Genomic DNA, 17,705 nt, shown 5'->3' with positions numbered 1-17,705 from the left:
AGTATATGGCAGAGGTTGGAGTGTGGTGGCACCAGCACCAGTGCCTAAGGCCCAATTTTTCTGCCCCTGTTTAACAGGGGCGTTTAATTACAATTTTTGATGCAATGCTTTGCAGCAGGGCTAATTCCTGCAATAAAACTAGAGTATATGGCAGAGGTTGGAGTGTGGTGGCACCAGCACCAGTGCCTAAGGCCCAATTTTTCTGCCCCTGTTTAACAGGGGTGTTTAATTACAATTTTTGATGCAATGCTTTGCAGCAGGGCTAATTCCTGCAATAAAACTAGAGTATATGGCAGAGGTTGGAGTGTGGTGGCACTAGCACCAGTGCCTAAGGCCCAATTTGTCTGCCCCTGTTTAACAGGGGCGTTTAATTACAATTTTTGATGCAATGCTTTGCAGCAGGGCTAATTCCTGCAATAAAACTAGAGTATATGGCAGAGGTTGGAGTGTGGTGGCACCAGCACCAGTGCCTAAGGCCCAATTATTCTGCCCCTGTTTAACAGGGGCGTTTAAGTACAATTTTTGATGCAATGCTTTGCAGCAGGGCTAATTCCTGCAATAAAACTAGAGTATATGGGAGAGGTTGCAGTGTCGTAACACCAGTGCCAGCGGCCCAATTTTTCTGCCCCTGTTTAACAGGGACATGTAATTACAATTCTTGATATAATATTTCACAGGAAGGCCCGCTCCTGTGCCCACCCAGAGTAATTGTGAGGACTTATAGTGTTGTGGCACCAGCACCACAACCACCAAAGGTCAATTTTTCTACCACTGTTCAACAATGGCATGTAATTACAATTCTTGATATAATCGTTCACAGCAGAGCGCTCCAGCGCCCACCAAGAGTAACTTTGAGGGCTTACAATGTTGTGGCAAAACCAACACCTTGTTCCGCCATTTCTGCAGAGCATATAGGGCAGGCCCCTACTTTCAAACATCCAATTTACAAACATCTCCTACTTGCAAACGGAAGGAGACAACAGCAAGTGAGATGAAAAAAGATGGACGACAAAACAAATTATACAGGGGTGATAACCCTTCCCTATGTTTTCCAAAAAGCTTAAAAATAGTTTTTTTGACTGGAGCTACACTTTAAAAATGTACAAGTTGAAAATTACAAACAAATTCAACTTAACACAACAAACCTACACAGTCCCTGTCTTGTTTGCACCGCCTGTATACTGCTGTTCTGAGTATATAGGGCCTGGGGGCCACACGCATTTCCTTTTTTTAATATGGGTACGGGGTTCCCCTTAATATGCGTACAAGACCCAAATAGGCTGGTAATGGGCAGGGAGGGCTACCCATGCCATTTTTCTGAATGATTTTCAAATCATATTGCAGGAACCAGATATAAGATTAAAACCGCAAGCAGTTTTAAATGGTGTTATTTCCGTTTAATGTAATTTTGTGCAGGGACTGTTCTAAACACGGGAAACACGTGGCACTTCACAGGCATACTACAGACACCCCCCAGGCACCATATTTAAAGGAATATTTCACTTTTTTTTTTCACTTTAATCGTCATTAAAATCAGTGCTCCCGCAAAAACGGCCATTTTTAAAAACATTTTAGGCATTGACCCATGTCCCCTGGGGCAGGAGCCAGGTCCCCAAACCCTTTTTAGGACAGTATCTTGCATATTAGCCGTTAAAATTAGCACTTTCCATTTCGAACGTTCGAGTCCCATAGACTTCAATGGGGTTCTAACGTTCGTAACGAACGTGGGGTCCGTTCGAAAGTTCTGGTGCGAACTGAACCGGGGGGGTGTTCGGCTCATCCCTAGTCCCCAGACACTTTCTCAAATTTCACAATAGATTCACAGAAGGATTAAGAGTTTGGATGTTGGATTCTTCCTCATTGTGACTCCCAGGCTGAGAGATTTCAAAAGTAATGCCTTATGGAAATTTACTGGATTTTTACCCTAAATACTCTGGTGGCGGGAGGCTTAAACAAGGAAATAGAAATCAACACCATGGTATGAAACCCGTAACAGTATTGTTGCATTAGACTGTAACTACTCCTTTGCCTCCCCTTTTTTCTCTTCACTGACATTTCTTATAAGTTTATTTTATTGTATTCTCACTTCATTTATATTCCCCTTTTAACTACCGTATATACTCGAGTATAGGCCGACCCGAATATAAGCCGAGGCCCCCAATTTACCCCCAAAAAAACTGGCAAACTTATTGACTCGTGTATAAGCCGAGGGTGAGACATGCCTGTCCATCCCTGTGTGTGTGTCCGTCCATCCCTGTGTGTCCGTCCATCCCTGTGTGTCCGTCCATCCCTGTGTGTCCGTCCATCCCTGTGTGTCCGTCCATCCATCCCTGTGTGTGTGTGTGTCCATCCATCCATCCATCCCTGTGTGTGTGTGTCTCCATCCATCCATCCATCCATCCCTGTGTGTGTGTGTCTCCATCCATCCATCCATCCATCCCTGTGTGTGTGTGTCTCCATCCATCCATCCATCCATCCCTGTGTGTGTCTCCATCCGTGTGTGTGTGTGTGTGTGTGTGTGTGTGTGTGTGTGTGTGTGTGTGTGTCCAGCCTACCTTTGTCCCGAGCCTCCGTCCCGTGCCTTGCCTCCTTGCCTCCGTCCCGTGCCGTGCCTTGCCTCCTTGCATCCGTCCCGTGTCGTGCCTTGCCTCCTTGCATCCGTCCCGTGTCGTGCCTTGCCTTGCCCCCGTCCCGTCCCGTCCCGTGCCGTGCCGTCCCGTGCCCTCTTCGTCGGCGGCCATTGTAAAGTTCAAAAGCTGCGCCGCCGCCTTCGCCTGTGATAGGCGGAACACTGAATTTCCCAGCAGCCTGTGTTCCGCCTATCACAGACGTCGTATCATCCTCGTCCGTAGTACGAGGATGATACGATGTCCGTGATAGGCGGAACACAGGCTGCTGGGAAATTCAGTGTTCCGCCTATCACAGGCGAAGGCGGAGCCGGAGGCGCGGCTTTTGAATAGAATGGCCGCTGTCTGTCTGCTCGACACGCTGATCGAGCGGGCAGACAGCGATGACTCGAGTATAAGCCGAGGGGGGCACTTTCAGCCTCAAAAAAGAGGCTGAAAATCTCGGCTTATACTCGAGTATATACGGTACATATACATGTGTGTATATATATATATTGTAATGTTCGGGGGACCAGGTAGATCGCAGGACACAGGCTTTTCACACAGCAAAGGGTTTATTAAACTTAAATAGCTTACAGCAGCCAAAAAACAAAAGGAAAAAGGTCTGTAGTCTCACCGACTTGCAAAGTCCAGAACAGCTGTCTTTATCAGAAACAGAGCTTGATCTTGATGGCAGGTAGCTTCCCCTGCCAGGAGCCTTCCAAACAGGACACTGCTGTCCACTTCAGCTGCTGCAACCCAAACAAACACCAAACACCATCCACCATGTGTTCTCCACTCCTCCACACCCATCTACCACTTCCTGTCTTGTTTTTTAAAGGCACTCCCTTAACAGGTGGGTTAATCAATTTTATTCATTTAAAAAGACCACAACCCAAACAGAGGGGAAATATAGCGTCCTTCCAGGACCCAGCCACGGCGTCCTGTACAATATATATATATATATATATATATATATATATATTTATATTACATAATTTATGTATATAAATTATTTTAAGCCCCTTTTAGATATGTAGTCTTCATGTACTATCATTGAAATCTTTTGTACTATTACCATCATGAGAATGAGAAATTGAATCTTATTTAATTGCAGCCTAGTGCTTAATTACATCATGCCGTAGATTCAATTTTACCCTGAGGCCGCGTACACACGCGGGGACTGTTCGCTCAACTTTGTCCGTCAAACAGTTTCAGCGAACAGTCCGCTCAAAATTAGCATGGACGGACTTGCCCACACACGACGAACGAACAGTTTGCTGAAACCGCGCGCGATGACGTGAACGGCACGTACGACGGGACGGAAAATACGACGTCCTATACACTGCATTACAACTTTCGGCGTGTAAATCCTTTCTGAGCATGCGCGGAACTTAGTTTGACGAACAAGCCTACACACGAGGGGACTTTCCGAAAAACTTTGTTCAGCAAACTGTTCGCTGAAACTGTCCGCTGAAAGCCCACACATGAGCGGACTGTCCGCCGAAACACTGTTCAGCGGACGAAGTTGGGCGAACAGTCCCCGCGTGTGTACGCGGCCTTACTGTGTAGTTGCTATTATTAATTGTTTTTATTAATTGCTAATTACTATTAATGCAATTATTTTCATGTCAGTATACAGCCGATCGATTAGACTGGATGATGCACATATTTTTAATCACTATTTTTAATTATGCTTTGTTTTTTGTTTCCATTCCCTTTTTATCCTGTAGCCCAGTATGTCAAGGGTATACTAATGTTGTGCTGTGATGCACACACATGCTGCGGACTCTGTTGCTGTCCGATAATCTGGTTAGTACTGCTCGTTTTTCTAATTGAGCATTCTGCTCCGCCCAGTCTCCCCTCTAATTAGCATTCTAGGGCAGGTTAGTCTGATGAGGGAGGTGGGGCTTCGGAAATGCATTGCGGACAGCCCCCTCTTTTGCTTGTGTGTCGGTTCCTTTGGCTTGGTCAGAGTCATACGAGAGCTCCAGGCACCTCTGGTGTTAGCTCCTTGTGTGGTGGGTTCAATTTTGTTCCCCAGCGCTCTTCCATTCCATCGTGACAGCTTCTGGCTTTCATGGCTTTCCACACTACTCCTGCACATGGTTCACTGGATACCTTAATGTAAGTTTTTGCTCATAAAGTGTCATTGTCTTTTAACTCACACTCACCCTCCCTTTGCTGTTTTAACGTTAGCCTTAGACAGTCTTTACCATAAACATTCTCAATCTCATTCTCCTGAAATTATGAGTTAGATCAATCAGAAACAAATTTAACTACTCTTCTTTCAGAGCACACTGAGAAGGCTTTGATATAGTCTTGAGTTAAGGTTGAGGTTTCTTCTACACAGCAATTCAGCATCCACCATGCTTGCTAGAAAGTTGAATCGGTCCTTCCAACTGGCACATGTTTACAAATTACAGAGGTTCCAATGGCAATTTAGTATCCCACCCTAAGGATGCATTACAGATATTTACAGCCTTTTATAAACAGCTTCTCTCCCTTCCAGAAGGGTGACCTTTGGTCACTTCGCATTCCTGGTTACATATTTTACCCCTGCTCTCCCTCTCCTCTTCCTAAAGAAAGAGTTTCAAACTGCCCTATACAGAGGAAGAGATTTTACATATAATTAAGTCTCTTAAACCCTCAAGAGCCCTGGGCTCAGATGGCTACACTATGGCCTATTACAAAAACCTAATAAAAATCATACCCTACCCCAAAACTTTTGACCCATCTCAATTACTATTGATCTTAAAATAGTTAGTCATACTTTATCAAACCATTTGGCCAATGTCATCACTTCTCTGGTATCCCTAGATCAAACTGGGTTTATCCCTACCAGGCAAATTACCGATAATATCAAACTAGCCACAAATATTATGCAAGATGCCAATATCTATCCATCTTCAATCCTCTGTTTAACCATTTCAGCCCCGGAAGATTTTCCTCCTTAATGACCAAGCCATTTTTTGCGATACGGCGCTTTAACTAACAGTTGTGTGGTCATGCGACGATATACCCCAAAAAAATGTACGTCCTACTTATATCGACCAAGTCATGCAGAAATTTGACCTTAAGGGGAATTTGTGCATGGATTTCATGCTTTGTAGCACAAACAAGGATAAGGTAAGAATTAAACTTTCAGGTTGTACTTAGGACTTTTTCACTTTAAGTAGAGGGACAAAAGCAGGGTTGTCCCTTCTCACCTTTATTGTTTGTGTTGGACATGTAGCCCCTAGTTGGATCCATAATGTTAGCTCCTAATGTTAATGGTTATTGTTAAGGCAATTTTGAACATAAGATGAGTAAGCATGGTGATAATGTCCTTATGTTTCTGGTGAACTCAGTGGTTTCTATCCCAAACCTCCTTATAGTTTTAAAGACATTCCAGGATATCTCAGGCCTTGGGGTCAACTTATCTAAATGTATAGCTCTGCTGCTGAATATACATATTTCCCCAACTTGGGAGTATTTGAGTGTTTTTTTGGGTTCACTTGGTGTGAAGAATTCCTACAATACCTGGATATTAGACTAGCCCCTTCTTTACCTGCCCTTTCTGTTTTAAACTTTCCCCATTATTTGCCTGTGTTAAGTCACTGCTGAATGCATGTTCTCTCTACCGATTATCTTTTTTTAGGCAGAGTGATGGCAATTAACCTCCCTGGCGGTACGATTATTTCGGATTTTAGGTGCTAAAAGCGGTACCATTATTTTGCATGAAAATTTGGCGTTTTATATTGTAGTCCTGCAATTCTTAGGAATAACTCTCTTAAATCTGTCCAAACCAGAGTCTAGCAGACATCCCGGGTATGATAAAGTTTGAAAAATTAAATCATAAATTATATTATAATAAATAATTATAAATAATTGTACCAAATAATAATATAACAATAATAAAAATTATTCAATAATGTAATCAAATCAAAAACACTGAAATTTGCTCAGTTGCAGAATTGTCACTGTCATTACTTTTCAGTATTTGATGACGGATCTCCCCACAAATCGCTATCGCTCAATTCTGCGAGTGATTCTAATTTATTATCGCTGTTTTCTAGCTGGTCTAAAATCATTTTTGATGTACAGTGACAGTTTTGGTTGCTATGGGCAATCTCCAGTTTCCAGGCATAAAGAACAGTTTTTATTATATAAAACTGCATGCAGGACACTGGGCAGACCACTAGGGACAACGGGGATGTGAAATATTTACATACAGCAATGTAATCTGTAAGATTACATTATACTGTATGTTTTACTGTTTGTTTCACTTTTTGAATTTGGCGCCGATCTCCGTGCCCGTGCGTCGCAACGCTCGCAGGGCACGGAGATCGGCGATGTAATGCATCGAGCGAGACACGGCTCGCTCGTACAGCGGGGAGACAACGCTGGATCCGAGGGAGAAGGTAAGTAAACCTCCTCCTGGATCCAGCGATGCAGTCCCGAGTCTGACTCGGGGATACCGCTCTTGGTATAAAAAATCCACCCCGAGTCAGACTCGGGAATACCGTCAGGGGGGTTAAGATGTCAGTGTTGCCAAAACTTAAATTTTTTTCTGTGCCCTCCAATTATATGTCCCTAAACATATATCAGATTCCGTTCAATCAGTGATTAACAGTTTTATATGGTGGAACAAGAGACCCAAACTAAGTAAGTCTATAATCTATAGACAGCAAATATGTGGTGGTCTGGGGTTACCTAAACTTCATAGGTTATGATGGGATTTGTAGTTTCACCACAGCTGGAGGGCTGAGGTTGCCTACCCCTGATTTAGGAGTTGCTCTGATTGAGGCATGTAGTTGCATATATTTTGGAGCTGTAAAGCTCTGACATATCTGGGGAAAGCCTGCTGGTACAGTAATGCAAATTACTGGTGCATAGATTTCCTTAACGGTCTCCATGTGCCTCTTTGTTAAGTATATCACTGAAATTTTTAAACTTGAGACTTACTCACACATTGTTTAGTGTTATTTTTTTCTCATCTCAATTGGTGTGCTCTCTGTTTCATGGTCTCAGGTTATTCAGAGTATATTTGAACGAAAGTTGAAAAATTTGTCTTTTTATTGATTCTACTCTATTGTTTTGACTAAATTAAAGCTCCCTGACTGGGTCTCCTGGTTATTTGAGTCTTACCTGTGTTACTTGTTTGCATACATCCTTTGGTTACTTTATCAATTTTTTTTTTTTATGCTTTCTACTTTCATATTCAGTATGTTGTCCTACCTTTAGACCCCTTTCACACCAGGGCGTTTTGCAGGCGCTATAGCGTTAGAAATAGCGCCTGCAATCCGCCCTAAAGAAGCTGCACCATTGCCTGCGCTGGCAGGACGTCAGAAAAAAGTCCTGCCAGCAGCTTCTTTGGAGCGGTGAAGGAGCGGTGTGTTTACCGCTCCTCCACCGCTGCTCCTCATTGAAATCAATGGGGCAGAGCTGTAATGCCGCCGGCAAAACAGCGCTATTGCGGCATATTGCCGGCAGTTTTAACCCTTTTGCGGCCGCTAGCGGAAGGTAAAAGCGCCCCGCTAGCGGCCGAAATGCGGTAAAACGCCGCAAAAAATAGTGACGTTTCAGGAGGACAAATAATTTATTAAAACCCAATATTAGGACCACTCACATGTACAAGGATAAAAGCTTTACCAGTTCCGAAGAGCCTGGGATGGACTGGGGGGGGCAACGTATATTTAACTATATTTAAAGAATTTTTTTTTCATTTTTATTGCACTTTACGCTTTAGTAAAATCACTGCTCTTGAAAAAACTATTGTTTTTTTTAAATAAATTTGTATTGATAAATGTCCCCTAGGGCAGTACCCAGGCTCCCATACCCCCAATTACTTGCATATAAGCCTTCAAAATGAGCACTTTACATTTTTCCTGTTTGGCTCCCATAAACTTTAATTGGGGTTTGAGAGTTCTGCTGCGAACCGAACAGGAGGGTGTTCAGCCCATCTTTACTTCCTGTCTGGTGAAACCATTTTCATCAGAACAAAAGGTGAGGGGACATCTCTCTAATGGGGCCCCAGATAGCAGTAAAAACCCACCAGGGGTTCACATCCTTCCTCACTCTATCCAAAACTAAAAGAAAACAAGTTTTGACTGGACATACACTTTAAATTATTTTTATTTTAGCAATTCAACTTTAAGGCTCATCATTACTGAAGTCTTTCCTTCATATTTTATTGTTGGCATAGATCACTGTCTGCATTCATGATTACTCTGCCTGCTGATTAAATGTCTTCTCAATGCTTCCTACCTGCAGTGCAACGAGAATGTGAAATTATTGTGCAGAGAAAAATGTTGAAATATAACTTACATTTTGCTAAAAACATCAGGAGGTCACGCCATTTTTAATCAGTTCGGAGAAATATGCCACTAATAGAGAGCACTGAGGGCACTTACTGTATATTGTCACTTTACAGCACACAGTGCTGAAGAAGTGGAGAGCTGTGTTGGTCTAGAGAAATGGATGACACATAATTAATTATTCCTAACCTACAGCACATCTGATACCTTTGAAATAGGTTATGTATCAACCAACTTGTTTCAACTGTTAACATTTCCTGTAATTTCCCAAAATTTGGATAACGTGTATCGATAGCCAAAACTTTTTATTTTATTTTTGAATTGTGTGTGGAAGTTGTAAAAAAGCCATGTCAGGTTATTTGTGTCCTAACTGAGCAGATTCACTCTTTCCTATTTGTTCTGATGACCATTGTCAAAGGGCCAGAAAATAATGGCAAATACAAACTTTTACAGTTGTTACTGGAACAAAAAGGAACGATTCCATCCAACTGCTAAATGACTCTTTCAGGCAGCAGAGCTGCAGTTTTACCACCTTCCAGCCACTCACCTAAATTTTAACATTATAGCTGGACAGGGATGTACCCACACTATGGTCATGCCAATTTTAACTTGGCCTGCATAGTTTAACAGGTGGCACTGCCAGTCAAACTCACCCATTGAGGTCAAAAGGATCATACTGCAACCATGAGCTAAACGTTTGGCTCATGGTTGTGGTGTGGTATTTTAACAACCCCCCCCCCCTGGAATTAATAAAATATTAGCCTGCCAGCTACTGCTATACCACCCTCTGAAAAAACTGGGATCACATTTCAGAGGGCAGTATTCACTGTCCCCAATGTGAAAGAGCCCTAGAAAGGAGTTCTCAAAATTGCTTTGTGGAGATTCCCTCTCATTTCTTGCTGTGTCCATAACTGGAAATAACAGGAACATCTCCCTGATGGGACAAAGATACACAAAACAGAAGAGAATTTTAATAATACCTTACAATATCCAAAATCTAAAAAAAAATGGAATTTAGATGCACTTTAAATATTTGGAATATAATATTCATTTTATGACATCCCTCTGTTCGACAACGGTCTTAGATATGTCTTGGTCTTGCTAGCAAAAACCCCAATTATTATTATTATATATATAGTGCCAACAGTTTGTGCAGCACTTTATCCTTCAATCTGTCTCCAATACACCGGAAAGCAACATTATTAATTTTGAATGAGTGTAGTTGCAGTATGCCGTACATTAACATGCATTGTGTTAAGGAAGCTCATCTATTTCAATGGGCTGTCTAACACACCAAAACAAAAAGGTGAGTGCACTTTTTTTTTTAGAAGGGAACATCCAATGTCAATCAAGAAAAACATTCCATGGAAAAATACACATTTAATTTCCAATTCCGTTAAAATATTTCCAATCCCTTCAGACTCTGTTTTCTAGATTCATCTGGCAGGGTAAAAAATCTAGATGTGCTCATTCAAACTTAGTGAAGAAACGTCAAGCTGGGGGAACAGGGTATGTGGATTTCCAAGATTATTATTTAGCCTCGGTTCTTACACAGTCTAAGGAATGGTTTCTATCTCCTCCATCTACAATTTGGGGGAAGATGGAAACTGCTAAGATCCCAGGAAATAATCTATCAATATGGATTCCTTCCATGGCACTTGGAGCCAAGATACCTTCTCGCATCTCCCCAACAATATTAGCGACACTTAAATCCTGGGTTCGATTTCTGCATCTAACTTCCTCACACCCTCTTCCTACCAAAGTCCAAATTCCGCTAAATACTCTACATAATTTCATGAAGACAACCTAATTTACACCATGGACAGAGAAGGGAATTAAATATCTATCTGATCTACTTGATAATGGGGTGATCAAACCATTTCCTACACTTCAAAAGAAATCTCAATTGCCAAATTCAGATTTATTCCTCTACATCTGAACTAAGAATTGCATTTCCAACCTCCCATCATGGACCTATAATGTTCCTCAATGGGCTTGGTCCTTCCTTAAGATCCCCAAACATCAACAAAAAGGGATCTCTCTTTTCTATAATCTTCTTCAACAAAAAAGTGTGTTTACAAAGACTATCCCTTTAATTAGATGGGAAGAAGACTTAGGATACACCTATACAGTTGACCAATGGGAAAAAGCTTGTAACACCACATATAAAGCCACATGCTGCTCTACATTATGGGAAGTATCCATTAAATTGACTCAACGCTGGTATCTTACTCCTGAGAAAATATCTAAATTCAACGGCACATTTGACGACAAATGTTGGAGATTGTATGGCAAAAAAGGTGATATGTTGCATACATTTTGGACATGCCCTAAACTTGGGAAGTATTGGGAACAAATCTTTCAAGTTATGTCTGAAATTACCAAAACAGTCATTCCTCCAAATCCCTCACTGGCTCTATTATCCATTGATCTTGATCGATATCCTATCCAGTTTTCAAATGTGTTTACACATATTTTGCTGTCAGCCAGGATCAGTATAACGAGGAACTGGAAAAATCCTGATCCTCCTTCCATAAAAGAAGTGATAGAATCGACTCAAACTCATTACAATCAATTCTAGCTCTCCGGCCTCACAAAAAAGAACATACTCATAAAATATGGCAGCCATGGTTAAAATGGGCTAGTCCCCAAAACATTGCACGAGTTCTTTGTTCCTAGATAACTTGAATTAAAAAATTACTTGTATCTATTAAATGACAGGTTACTATTACTGTCCCGAACACAGTTTAGCACCCATAGGGGTGTTCGGGAATATATTTAGGTTCATCATCTTTGAATTACTTAAATTGGCAGTATATAAATATATGAAGATAATATTTATATTACTTTTGTGTATTGTCTCCACAATGGATGTATTAATAACCTCCCGATCATTATCTTTATTATCCCGATTATAATTGAGATAATTAATATGGTTTTCTTTATATTATATTTTTTATTATTTTTGGATACTATTATCTATGTATCTAAATACTGTAACTGATCTTTTATTTAGTCATAATTTCTGTCATTTGTCTTGATAAAAATGTAAACTTTAATAAAAACTATTGATTAAAAAAAAGAAAAATACACATTTTATTTATAACGCAGAGCAACACAATGAAGTTGCAATGGGGTGCCATTAGGAATAAATGACACCGCAGGTCATCAGCATGCCACATGTATTACCAAAGTGTAACAGTGTAAACCCGGCCTCAGATGACATTTTACTTATAGGTGAAGCCCAGTGGTGTGAGCCAGCCCCAGCTCTATATATCTGGAGACTCTACCAGTCAGACCTTCTTGCCATAATCCCCAATCTGCTACTTTACCCTTAGAATGGGGGTTATTTCCATTCACATTTGTGTATTCCTCCTGTTACATATTCAATAGTATAAAAAAAGGATCCCAATAGGGAAGTGGAAAACCCCACAGAGCAGGTGTGCAGAACTCAAGCTCATGCATTCTTATCAACAAAGTACCAGGAATTAAACATTTCTCTGATCTGAATTTTATATTCTAGATGCCTGAAAAATTAATATAATACAAAGGCAGGTATAAGCAACCTTGTTTAGTTGCAAAAGAGACCTGATGATTGATGACTTCCTGGGAAATAATCCTATAAAATTATAACAAAATCTGATTATTCTTATTCTTTTTACAGCTTTTATTGTGGTACAAAACAAAATGAGATGGTGTTACCAAAGAGCATCATTGGGATCCACAAAAGAAAAAGAAGGTGAAGGGATACCAGACTAGTTAAACACAATGGTTCTAATAAAATATGTGCCAAGATATTGGTGAGTGTAGTAATATGACTGAACAACAGCGACTCCATCTTGGCAGCTATAAAGTTTGTGTACCCTTGTTTAGGTCCAAAACTAATTTTCAAGTTAAGTCTGTAATTTTTCGTTTTCAGCTACATGTTGAAAGATCATGCACAAATCTGCTTGCATAGGTATTAATGAGCATCTTAAAATATATAAATACAATGTGGTTTGGCCCGCCTTCCTCTTTAAGGCTACATGAACATGGGACAGGAAGGTAACGTGAAGATAACTCATTAGTCATCACCAGATGGTGTATTCACTCTGGTAACCTTTTGGCAGCCATGTTTGTAGAGGGTAGAGGAGTATATAAACATATAATGATGAACTGTTTAATTATTAATGATATTCAATATATCCTTCTACTAACTACCCCCCCCTGCCCTATTGTGATTGGTAAAGTTGAACCAAATATAAGCTGTATACCTGCCCAAATAAAACTCAGACATTTCTTTGAACTCACTCTGTGTATGTGTTTCTTTTCATTGAAATTGTCTCCCAGAACCGGGACTCTCCGTAGTTTACCTTATTAACCCATGGCTGGTTTGCCATGTACCTGAAGTACCCTATAAATTCTCTTCAGTGAGTAAATGTGCTATTTGTGTTGGCAGCAGCCAGACACAGTCCTGATCCCTGCAAACCTGGTGCTCTCACTGACAATGTCTTTTCCATGCATTTTGCTATTCCCTTCCATTGTCGTAATAATTCTTTTTTTTTCATTATACTGTTTATAGAACATATCTTTTAGCTGGAATTTCATTAAATTCGCTACATTTTACAAAGGTTGGTGCACTTTTAAGCAAAACTGATTTTGGTGGTCATGTACAGTACCGTTTGTAAAATGGTGTATTTCCCTCTGTACACATTTAGAACTCTTTGAAATGATTCTTTTCTTTAAAGGTGGACATTTTTTTAATTTGCTATTGGAAAAGAAAACATTTTGTTTCATGTAAATTTCCAATAGATCAATTGTTTTCTAGTTATGCTATTATAGTCTATAAATCAATGTCCTGGATGAATGAGAGACATTTCCACTCCCTTTGATTTGTAATGGAATTGACATGTAATGGAGGAAAAAAAAAAGTGGATCAGTAAAATTTTAAATTTTAAATGTGCTGCAAATTCTAGAAGCGTTTAAAACCATTCTTGATATTTACAAGAATGCAGTACAACTACATACTATGGGATAGATGGGCAAGAAATCAGTTGTATTTTAGAATAAATCACTTACATGAGTTAAACTGGAAGAAAACTGTGAATTACTACATACTTCAAACCACAGCATGCAATCTATGCATGTGTTAAAAAAGTGCAAATCTATAGTAAAGACCAGATAGAGACATCCACTCGGTAGTAGAAATGAACCCCTAAGACTTCTTCATTATAAACTGATTTATGTTATTTCTAGATAATGGTCTTTTTCAACAAATAGGTTTGTGCTATTTATGGATAGTGGCCCTTTAGGAAGGCAACATAAACATTAGAAAACCAAGGAATTTTGAATTGGGTTCTGAATTGAATTGTGTTACTGCACTTTGCTCTGTTAAATATAGACTTGTACTGTGATAGCTATCAATCAAAGCAGAAAGTTTGTAGTTTAATTGATACATTATAGATTGTAAGCTCTAACGAGCAGGGCCCTCTGTCTTGTATTGTATTGTAAAGGACAGCCTGGAGACGGACCACGGGGTAGGCGAAAGGATGGCATGAAATAGTTAACTGGGCAACGCACAGGATTGGTAGCAAGTTCCAGGGGGCGGGGTTTTTAGTGCGGGAGTTGAGCTCTCATCCCCCCCAGCGTCAGTCGGCGCAGAGGAAGATTGGAGGAAGCATGTCGTCCTCCCTGGGAGATCTCTTACACCAGCTGCGGGCCGCAGCTGCGGCCATCGGCGAGAGATGGCTGCGGGACCAGGTCGAGACGGTCCAGGGTGGTACCCGGGACATTGTTCGGCCAGCGGGGGAGGGTTCGGCCCGGGTGCGGCGTTCCCGCCCGCCGGCTCGTTTCTCCCCTGACTCCCCCAGGGCACATGCGTGACGCCGGGCGGGGAACGCTGGCGCCGCCCCCCACGAACCTCCGGCGAAACGGCCGGCCGTGAAGGCTGTGGCAGCCGCGGGACAGAAGCGGGAGAGCGGGCACAGCATCGCACGGCCGCCGACCGTTCCAGTGGTGGGCATGCGGAAGGCTGCCATGAGGTGTAAAAGAGACTTGGGCCTGGCCCCTGGCGCAGTCGTTGCGGGGGCGGGGCTCCACCGCGGGAGACACGCTGAGGCTGCTGCTGGCTCCTCTGCTTCCGGTGGAGAGGACTGCAGGGATCAAGACAGGCAATTGGCGGGAGCAGGCCCAGCAGTGCGGATGGAGCCGGTCGGTGGCGAACATCACAGGAAGGTGGCGGACAAGTCGATCGCCGGGCGGAGAAGGGGACGGCCCAAGGGCATCTCATCGCCAGTCCGGGCGGGACCATCGGGATGGCTGCCGCAAGGAGAGGAGGCTCAGAGTCCAGACCGGTCCGAGGGTGAGCTGACATCGTCCGAGGAGGAGGTGCCGAGCGGCGTTCCGTCATCGGTGGAGGGTCGATCGGCGGCTGGTGGGAGTTCGTCCAGGCGGCCCGGTAAGTCTGCTGTTGATTTGGGGTACTTGGGGGGGGGGGGGAGGGGGTTGGGGGGTATGTGAGTGGGGGTGGGGAATGGGCCGCGGATGCCTCTCAGGGCGGGGGGGTTCCTCCCCCGTCTCCCCTCCCTCTGGCCCAGCGGGTCCTTGACCGCGCCACGGCGGATGGGGAGATGAAGGGGTTCTTGGCGGGCCTGCAGGAGCTTATGGGAAAATTTGAACAGGGGGGCTCCAGCCCCATGACGCCGGGGGCTGCGTGGATCGCGCCGGAGGAGCGGGTGGGGGGCCAGTTGGTGTTTCGGGAACGGTCGGGGTCAGCGGGGGTGGTTTTGGGGGGGGCGGGGGTAGGCACGGCGGGGGCGCCTGCTGAGGCCGCGGGAAGTGGGGCAGGTGGTGGGTGGAACTGTGGGGGGAGTCCTTCAGGGACCTGAAGGTACGTTTTCATGTTGACAATTTGGGGGTGGTGCAGGTTCTGAACCGGATATCGGCATCTTCTCCGCCGGTGGTAAGGATACTGCGGCATTTGGTGCTGAGATGTATGCAAATGAACATCTTCATACATGCGGTGCATCTGCCGGGGGTTGAAAACGTTATAGCTGACGCGCTGTCTCGTTTTCAGTGGGACAGGTTTCTGGAGCTGACACCGACGGAGGATGTGGCAAGGGTTCCGTGCCCGGAGGGACGGTGGTAGATTGCGTTGGAAGAGCATCCGACTGGATCCGCGATCAGTGAGTGCGGGTACTTGGGCGGCCTATGAGAAGATTTGGGCGGAGGGGGAAGCCTTGGGGTTGCAAGCGAGGGTTCGGGATCGGGGGTTGCTGGTTCTTTACTTTGTGTCCCGACACTTGGAGAATGGCATTTCTATTTCTAGCCTGGGGCGAAAGTTAGCCGGCTTGGCGTTCTGGTCCAAGCTGCGGGGGGAACAGGATTACACTAAGGATTTTTGGGTGCGGCAAGCGGTGGAAGGGTCGACAGGTGAAGGATGACAGGATACCGGTATCTTTTGATCTGTTGGGCAGGCTTTGCGAGCAGCTGGCGGTGGTGTGTTTGTCGACTTATGAACTCATCTTGTTCAGAGCTGCGTTTGTACTGGCGTTCTTTGGCGCTTTCCGGATCGGGGAATTGGTCAGCCCGGTGAAACGGGAGCGGGGGGGGGTTTGTTGTTTGAGGATGTCCTTTGTACGGGTGACAGTTTGCGCATGCGGGTGCGCAGATCGAAAACGGACCAGACGGGCTTGGGCGAGGAAGTTGTGGTGTTCGCAATTCCGGATTGTAAGCTTTGTCCTGTTTTCATGGTGCTCAAGTTCTTGGATCGTCGGCCGGCGTAGCCGGGCCCGTTGTTGATGCATGCGAATGGGGACTTTTTGTCGCGATTCCAGTTTATAGGGGTTTTTTCGAAAATGTTTGATGGCTTTGGGTGTGGGGGGGGAACGGTTTTCCTCCCATTCGTTCAGGATCAGGGCCACAACGGAGGCGGTCAGATGCGGGTTGGATGAGGAGTCGGTGAAGAGGATTGGCCGGTGGGAGTCGAGGAGGTTTCGTTCGTACGTTAGGCCGGAGCTGGTGGGAGTGTAGTGGGGGTGCAACCGGGGTTGTCGGCATGGGTTTGTGTTCCAGCTGTGCATTTACTGTTCCTTGGTTTGCGTTTTTCTTTTCTTTCAGGTGCTCCAGCAGGGTTGGTCTGGATCATGGGCCACTCTTATGTCTGCTGGGGGGCTAGGAGGGGTGATGCCAGGCCGGAAGGTGGGCAGCTGGGCATTTCAAGGCGGGAGGCATGCTTGGAGTGGTTTGGTTTCCCGGGCATGCTCTGAAGCAGGATGGTGCACGAGGTGCGGCGTTTTGCGGGTTTTTGACAGGCCCCCGATGTGTTGGTTCTACATGTGGGGGGGCAATGACCTTGGCCTCCGCACGAAGTCAGACATAACGCGGGACATACAGTACGATTTCTTGCGCCTTAGGGCTGCGTTTCCCGGAATGCTCATTGTGTGGTCGGACATGATTGCCAGGACCACATGGCGGCTAGCCAGGTCGGTGGACCGGATTGACAAGGCCAGGAGGAAGGTGAACCAGGAGATTAGTCATTCGGTCGTAAGGAATGGGGGGTTGGCTGTTCGGCACTCGGAGTTAGAGATTGACACATGGCGGTATCTGCGAGGTGACGGAGTGCAGCTTAATGATGTGGGGGTTGATCTATGGGCTGTAGGTCTACAAGATGGGATTGAGCGAGCATTGAGGGTGTGGAGGTGCGCCCAAGGATAAGGTGTTATCCTTGCTTGCTGTGGCGGGTGTTGGTCGGTGCAGGTAAAGGAAGATAACCCCTCCCCACTGAGAAGTTGATGCGGGACCCATTGGAGATATGGGCCCG

The sequence above is a fragment of the Lithobates pipiens genome, unplaced genomic scaffold (assembly GCF_037356315.1).
Source record: "Lithobates pipiens isolate NorthernLeopardFrog02 unplaced genomic scaffold, aLitPip1_a1.2 Scaffold_22, whole genome shotgun sequence".
Taxonomy (NCBI): domain Eukaryota; kingdom Metazoa; phylum Chordata; class Amphibia; order Anura; family Ranidae; genus Lithobates; species Lithobates pipiens.
Note: the sequence above shows the minus strand (reverse complement) of the source record.